Source organism: Solanum dulcamara, chromosome 5 (genome assembly GCF_947179165.1).
Source record: "Solanum dulcamara chromosome 5, daSolDulc1.2, whole genome shotgun sequence".
Lineage (NCBI taxonomy): Eukaryota > Viridiplantae > Streptophyta > Magnoliopsida > Solanales > Solanaceae > Solanum > Solanum dulcamara.
The window spans coordinates 12,043,368-12,052,191 of record NC_077241.1 but is presented as its reverse complement, the minus strand read 5'-3'; positions in this window follow the sequence as shown (position 1 = coordinate 12,052,191).

Genomic DNA, 8,824 nt, shown 5'->3' with positions numbered 1-8,824 from the left:
AGTTCATTTATCTATTCCTTATCATTTTCCAACGATTTCATCTTTCACAAATATTTAAAAATCATGTTTTCAAGGTGGGTTTTGGAGGGTTTTCTCCCAAATATCAAAGTTGGTAATTTCATAATTTTGAACTTGTTTTCTACTCAATTTTAATGGGTTTTTCAACCACATTCTCCTCTTGATATGTAGAATTTGAATTTTAAATAAAATTACAGTTTTATCTTTTTGCTTTTCGGTGATTTTTGGATGATTTTGACTCCGATTATTAAACCTTTCAATATATGTATCGTTAGATTCTTTCTATTCTTGATAGTTGGGGATCATTTTGGAGTCGGTATTTAAGGTTAAGGCCCCGGTGGAGTGTTCGAGTGAAGTTTTTACCTTCGAGTTAGGTTTGGCTATCCTTCTTTGAGATTGTAATAGAGTAATTGATCATTCTTATGTCATAGGCTTTAGAATGAGATTGAACTATGAATTGGGATTGTTTATTTTATCGTGATGCCCGTGTGGGTCATTGATTATATTGTGTTGCCCGTATGGGGATAATTTGTACGGTTTAGCCCATATAGGGGCCTTATTTACTATTCTATTTGCTTTGAGAGCATGTGGTGCATGATTTGTGTGTGAGAAAGACTTGTAACACTATTTGACTTATAATGTTAGAGTGAGGGGAATTAGGGTTTTGATCACATTATGAGTAAATAAAATCCTTTCCAAAAAGGGTGAACACTTATCAAATGTACTCCTTTCCACTACTTTTTAAATGAGTGTGTATATCATATTTTAGTTGAGTTTTGACAACTTTTAACAATTTTGTACATGTTGTTTTGATTGTTTCCTCCATGTTATGTGTTGTGATTCATTCATCCTTATTCATCATATCATGACTCTTGGAAAGTTGAGAAATGTGGAATTTCTTTTTGAGAAAAAAAATGAGACATTCTTTTATATTCTTGACCACAAGTTAGGTGGCAAGTTGGTGAGATAATGAAATTGTGATTTGATATATGGACTGTGAGTCCCCCATGAGTCCTTGTCTGGAAGCCTTAGCTCGATAGGGTGTATATGATAGATTGTGCGACAGCCTTGATAAATTCTGCATTGTTTGTTTTGTTAATTTATTTCCTAAGTTTATGGAAACTCAATTTTAAAACTATTATTAAAAGTATACCTCCGCATCTTTAAATGTATATTTCTGTGTTAGGATAGTAGTTTGGGGTACATTATTGATATCTTTAAATGTATATTCATGTATTAGTATCAAATTTTGTACATGGAGAATAACTTGTTATTTTGAAGTTCTTAGTCTAAGTATTGCTTCCAAGTCAAGAGTTATAGAGCATATCATAAGTTATACATAGTAAAATAGTGAAAACTATTGCCCATGAGGCATATGTTATTTTTTTTAAACCCTGAGTTATGTTCTGCCTCTAAGAAAAAAGTTATTGTGCTCCCCATAAGTTAGAATATAGTAAAAATGGTGTAAAATATTGCTAATGAGGAGCAACTTGTTATTTGAATTCCTTGGGCTAAGTCTTGTCTCTAAGGCAAGATTTATAGAGCATCTAATAAATCAATATGTAATTTATACTGTCAAGTCATGTCCATGGGGCTTAATTTGTTGTTTGAAAGTCCTTGGACTAACAAGGCTTACCTTTATAAAAATAGTTATAGAGTATCTCATAAATCAAAACATAATGTGATAATATCAGATCTTGCCCATGGGGCTTTACTTGTTGTTTGGAAGTCCTTGGGCTAAGAGACAAGAGTTATAGAGCATATGATAAATTAACACACAATGTAGTAGTGTTAAGTTTTGCCCATATGGCGTAACTTATGAAGTTCTTGGTCTAAGCCTTGCCCATGTGACTTAACTTGTCATTTGGAAGTCCTTGGGCTAAGAGACAAAAGTTATAGAGCATATGATACATCAAGACATAATTTAGTAGTGTCAAGTCTTGCCCATGGGACGTAACTTGTGATGTTCTTGGTCTAAGTCTTGCCCATATGGCTTAACTTGTTTTTTGGAAGTGCTTGGGCCAAGAGGCAAGAGTTACAGAGCATGTGATAAATCAAGATACAATGTAGTAGTATCAAGTCTTGCCCATGGGGTGTAACTTGTGAAGTTCTTGGTCTAAGTCTTGCCTATGGAGCTTAACTTGTTGTTTGAAAATCCTTGGGCTTAGAGCCAAGTGTTATGAAATATATGATAAATCAAGACACAATTTAGTAGTGTCAAGTCTTGCCCATGGGGCCTAACTTATGAACTTCTTGATCTAAGTCTTGGCTCTAAGGCAAGAATTACGGAGCATCTCATAAATCAAAACATAATAAGACAATGTATACTCTTGCCCATGTGACATCACTTGTTCTTTAAAAGTTTTTAGGCTAAGTATTGCCTCTAAAGCAAGAGTTATAGAGTATTTCATGAAATTTCAAATCATCCATACATATATATATACACATAATTTTTATATATTAAATTTAAAATAGTAAATATGAAGAAAAAAAATTGTCTTAAACCTTGGCACTTGAATCTAGGGATCATTTTAAAAGAAGTACAAAATGTATAAAATAGATAAATTTGTTTAGTTCCATAATTAAAAAAAGAAAGAAAGAAAAAACAAAAAAAAGAAAAAAAAGAAAAACATAAAAGAAAAATAAAAGGAGAAAAACGTACCAAAAAATGAAGAAGACAAAAACTAGAAAAAAAAAAAGAGAAAGAGTAAAAAAAAAAATTTTTAGTTCCATTTAATTATCAAAATACAAAAAAAAAATTATTAGAAAAATTACACGAAATGACAAACATTTATAGTGTATTATTAAATTAAGCTATAGTTTCATTTATTTATGATTCGTGACCATAGTTTATTAAAATTTGCTGCGGGACCCACCACGAATTTGTATCAAAATTGTAAACATACGGAATAGAGATTTATATACCTTTTTATACAAATCATAATTTATCTCTACTATCTCCGCTCACTTATTTTTCTCCTAAAATCTCTCATCCACTTCAAATTTGAATTTTGAATTCTCACTCCTCCAAATTGTGGCATTTTAGTTTCTAATAACTGCCCAAACTTATTTTCAATTTTTTTTTTTATATAGTGAATTAATGGATGATCAAACTCCATCAAAGAGGATTACTAACACAAGATTTGAGAGCCCTTTGTTTCCTTTTTTTAAAGTGGGCCGGATCTTCAGATTTGGGCCTGCTATTGTTTGAATTTTTTATGAATACAATGGGCCACTTTGGCCTTTTACTTAAAAAAAATAAAAAATAACACAAGATTTGAGAGGAACTGTAGGTTCAATTGCTAAATCTAAAGCAATTGAAGAGATCAGATCTATTGAGAAGTATAGATCCATACACATAAACAACCCAACCAGAATGTAATAAATTATCAAAGAATCAAAGGCAAAAGGCATCAAAATAGTTCAGGAAGAAAATAAAAATGAAGTTGAATTTGGTTCCAAAAAGAAGAGGAAAGTAAAACACAATATTTGTATAAACCCTAATTTGTATATAGCAAATTGTATATTTTTCTATTTTTTGATAAAAAAATTTCTATTTTGTATAACCATACATATTGTTTTTTTTTGTTTTTTGTTTGTATATTCTGATCTCCCACATATTAACACCCAAAATACCTTTATAGGATTCATTTGTATATTTTTAATAATTGTATAAAATTAGTTATATAATATATAGATTCCTGTATATAAATACAAATACAAACATTTGTATATAATACTTTTTTAGACTTTATTCGTATATTTTCAACAATTATATATAATTACTTCTTTTATATTTGTATACTATCAGTAAGTATATTCCAATTATTATTTGTATGATTTCAGCATTATTGAGGCATTTGTATAATTTATTTTGTGATTTGAATTTCTATCAATACATTTCACATTATGTTATATACGATTCTATGGATTTAGCGGAACAATGTTTATTGCGGCTTTCTTACTGTTTTAGATCTTATTTATATATTTTCAACAATTATATACAATTTTTTTGTATTTTGTATATTATCAGCAAGTATATGTTTCAACTATTTATTTGTATTTACTTTTTTTGTGTGTGTGTGAGTGTGTGTGTGTATATATATATATTGTTTAGTAGAAGTCATATTTGACAAGAAATTCTAATGAGATACAATCCCATGATTTATGAGATTGTTTTCCTATTTCACAATCGAAATTATCGCCTATTTTCCTCAAAAGATTTTGAAAGCCAAATTGTATAAATTATTAAATACACTCGAAATATACCAACGAAAATACCTATGGCAAAGCTATGGAGCGTAAGGCAAACTATAGCTATAGAGGCTAATTAAGTTTTTTCTCTTAGCTATTTATGAAGTTTCCTCTTCTTTATTTTGTTAGATTTGAAGAATATTTTTGTTCAACGAATTTTCATTACATGAGTGGAGGATATTTTTATTAAATTTTTCTAGTGAGGGACAAAATATCAAGACCACCCCTTATAAGAGTCATTTATGAACTCAACTCCTAATTTTGTATGCCGCATGAAGGTCCAAAGGAAGTCCAAGCAGCTGCCACATGAAGGCCCAAGTAAGTCCAAAAGAGTAGATCTTGCATGCCCAACAAGGATTGTTTTAGAAAGAATTACATAAATCTTATAATGTTAAAAATTAATTATATCATATTTTTATTTTTTTTTAAATTACAAAAAATTCTTAAATTTGATAAAATTCGAATACATCCTAAAACGTCTTAATATTTTAAGTATTAAAGCTACTGCCCAAAAAGTGCTGAAATGGGCGTGTATTTTTTGTGCAAAATATTGCCAATTCTTTCTCTGTTTTTTTGTTAAGTACTTTTGGAAAGATTCTTTTACTTGTTTCCCTATTTTAAAGTTTCATAATTAGATTTTTATTATTTTCATAAATATATGATTTGAAACCTATTATATGTGGGATAGATTTCCCCGTATATAGAGGTGAATTTAGTTCTTTTATTTTAATAAAGTTATTGTTAATATTATTTGAGACATTTCAATTATTTTACACCTTTATTTATTTTGCAATCTTACAAGAAATAATTTTTAGGAGTTAAGAACAATTATTAACTTGATATCCTTAATTTTGATCTATTAAAATAAATTAAAGAAGGTAACTAGTGCTATATTAATTATTGCCACTAAAATCTTCGAAACATGTGTTTAAATTACATTTGATCGAAGATTTTGAATGACTCTATTAGTATTATAATTAATTTTAATTTGTAAATTTCTGAATACTAAAATCAATTAAAATGCACTTAATTTTTTAAAATTACGAAATTTTAGAATAAAATTTCGTATATCTTTAAACTTTTATCTTAAATATTTTAATTGTTGCTTACCCATTAGTTACTTGTTTCCTTTCAAGAAAACCTAATTCTTATCATAGTGACTTTGGGCGTATGGATCATATTAGGAAGTTTCTCATGTAACATTATTAAAATTTAAGTATGTCAACTAAAAAAATATGAATTCAAATCAAAATCGGATATAGCTGATTTTCAAGAAATCTATTATAAGCATATAATGTCGATGATCTGAAGAATATTTAAAACTAAAAAAATTAGAAGAAATGAAAATTTAATGATTCCAAAAAAGATACACAGTTTAATTTTTTTTTTTTTAATAAACGCATAAAGCTTTTCATTGAAGTTTTGCTTTAAGCCATTACAATTGTTAAGCCACCTCTGCATAAATGTTTGCTTTAAGCCATTACAATTGTTGAGCCACCTCTGCATAAATGTTTGCTTGTAGTATCTGTTGGCATACAGCCATCTCTGAAGCAAGATGAAGATGAAGAGAAAAATGAAAGAAGAAGAAGAAGGAAATGAGGACACAACTCTTCAGCTTCAGACTTCAGAAATGAACGGACACTTCAGAAAGCCAGAAGACTTCCAGAGTCTTCTTTTATGTGTCCAAGATAGTGGACACACTTCATCAGGACCATTGATTTTCAAGGCTGTATCAAAGCCATTGAATATATGAGATTGCATCACAGCCATTCAATGTCCAAGATTGTATCACAGCCATTGAAAATAGTTTGATCAATTGAATCTGAGCCATACACCTCAGTCTAGTGAAACCTGTACATAGAAACAAAATTAGTTAGTTTGTTATCCATTTGACCAATAAGAGGAGCACAAATATGTATAGGATTTTTCTATTTTATTTAATAGTTTAATCATTAGGTATTTGTATAAATAGATTCAGCTACAGTATGCAATGAGATACAGAAAATTCCCAAAATTTCGTAGCTTTTCATTTTGATTTCTAACATGGTATCAAAGCATTAATCTCGATCCATCTCTAAATTTCTGTGTCATCATTTTCATTACTATTGTCTCAGATTCATTTTGCCCACAAAGGGCTGAGCAGAAATGGGTGACAATGCTCCATCAGTAGCTGATACAGCCAATAACACCATGGTGACTTATGATGTAAGCCACCCATATCATCTCAATCCTTCAGATTCTCCTGGAATGAATCTCACTCACTCTATATTTGATAGAAGATGCTTTCCAGGATGGAGAAGATCAATCTTCATCGCCTTGTCTACAAAGAAGAAATTAGGATTCATTAATGGTTGCATTAAAGCACCAGAACCAACATCTAGAGATTATGAACAATGGAGCTGTGTAAATGATATGATAATAGCATGGCTTTTGAATGCACTATCTCTAGATATTAGAGATAGTGTTATTTACTCGAAAACAGCTAAAGAGCTATGGGATAGTTTGGAACAAAGATTTGGAAAGCTGGATGGAGCTAAACTCTATCGACTTCAGAAGGAATTATCAACTGTGGTGCAAGGTAACAACAACATAGCTGGGTATTTTACCAAGCTTAAAAGGATATGGGATGAGCTAGATTCTCTTAACCCTGTTTCACATTGCACCTGTGTCTGTGTATGTGATGGTAAGGCTAAGCTAATGAAGTTACTAGAAGATCAAAAGTTAATTCATTTTCTTATGGGCCTCAATGATGCCTATGCTCAAGCTAGGAGTACTATTATCATGATGAATCCATTACCATCAATGGATGTTGCTTATTCTTTGCTACTTCAAGATGAAAATCAAAGAGAGGCTAGTGTTACTGCTTTCAGCAACCCAGCTGATTCTGGTTCCTTTATGGTTTCTGGGAAAATGAGAGGAAACTACAAATCTGGTAATCAGCTTAACAAGGGAGGAAACAGTCTTCATTTCAATAGACATAGTGCTGCTAAACCTACAAGAGGAGGAGTTAGCCAGAGGTTCAAACAGAGGAGAGCAAAATACAACTCTAATGTTTCTTGTACTTACTGTAAGAAGACAGGACATGTACATGATGACTGCTTCAGACTTCATGGTTTCCCTGAAGATTTTGAATTCACCAAGTCCAAAGAATATGGACACAATATCAGAGGAAATATTGCTATAGGAAATGAAGAAGCTGAGGACATGACCCCCACACCTACTGCTCAATCAAGTCAATTCACCACTAACCAAGGAAACCAATTTAGCAAAGAACAATATAATGAAATAGTACAGCAGGTACTAAAGAAAATGAAACTCAGCCAATCAAATTCATCAGGTTCAGCTCTCAATGCCAATGCCATGGATGGTACTATTCTAAAATATTCAGGTTCATGTTTTGCAGTATATAACACTAGCACCTGGATCATTGATTCAGGGGCCTCAGAACATATGTGTTTTAATCCTAATTCCTTTCTAACTCTTAAGCCCTTGCCTGCACCATTGAATATAAGTATGCCCAATTCTTTTAGAATTTCTGTCACACATATAGGAAGTGTTTCTGTTCTTCCTAATCTGACTCTGAACAATGTCTTGCTTGTCCCAGAATTTAAATACAACTTACTGTCAGTTCATAGATTGTGTGTGCAACTTCAATGTGATCTATTATTCACTCTTACTGGATATGTGTTACAGGACCCTTTTCTGAGGAAGGAACAAGTTTTTGGTGAAGTAGGGGATGGACTCTATCTACTCAAGCCTACTAAATTAGAGCCAAGCCAAGTCAAGAAAGCCTTTTCTATTCAAAAAGGAGGAAACTCCACAGTTCCTAGGGAAGTAGTTTCAGTTTCAAAGGCAGTAGCTACCAAAATTGTTCCTAGTTCTATTTTAGTGTCCAATACAGAATGTAATACTTCTTCTGTTGGTGTGCATGCAAACACTATTTCTAATGTAAGATTGTGGCACATCAGACTAGGGCACCTGCCTTTTCCTGCAATGAAGAATTTAAGTTTCATTCAATTTCCTTCTTGCTCAAGTTATGTGTGTCCTATATGTCCTCAAGCTAGACAAAGTAGATTACCTTTCCCATTGAGTTTCATCAAAACACAGAGAATGTTTGAATTAATTCACATTGACACTTGGGGTCCTTTTAAGGAAGCTACTTACAATGATTATTCCTATTTTTTAACCATAGTGGATGACTATAGCAGGGGGACATGGACTTTTCTCCTGAAAACTAAACCTAATGCATTTCCAGTTCTCAAGGATTTCTTGTCAATGGTGGAAAGACAATTTGAAGTAAAAGTTAAAAGGATAAGATCAGATAATGCCTTAGAGCTTGGAAAAGGATCACTAGAGGCTGCTTAGCTCAAATCAACATGGATCATTCATGAGACATCTTGTGTAGCAACACTTCAACAAAATGGAATTGTTGAGAGGAAGCATAGACATCTTTTGGAAATGGCAAGGGGGTTATATTTACAGTCTAGAGTTCCTATTCAATACTGGGGTGAGTGTATACTCACTGCCACTCATATCATTAACAGATTTCCTA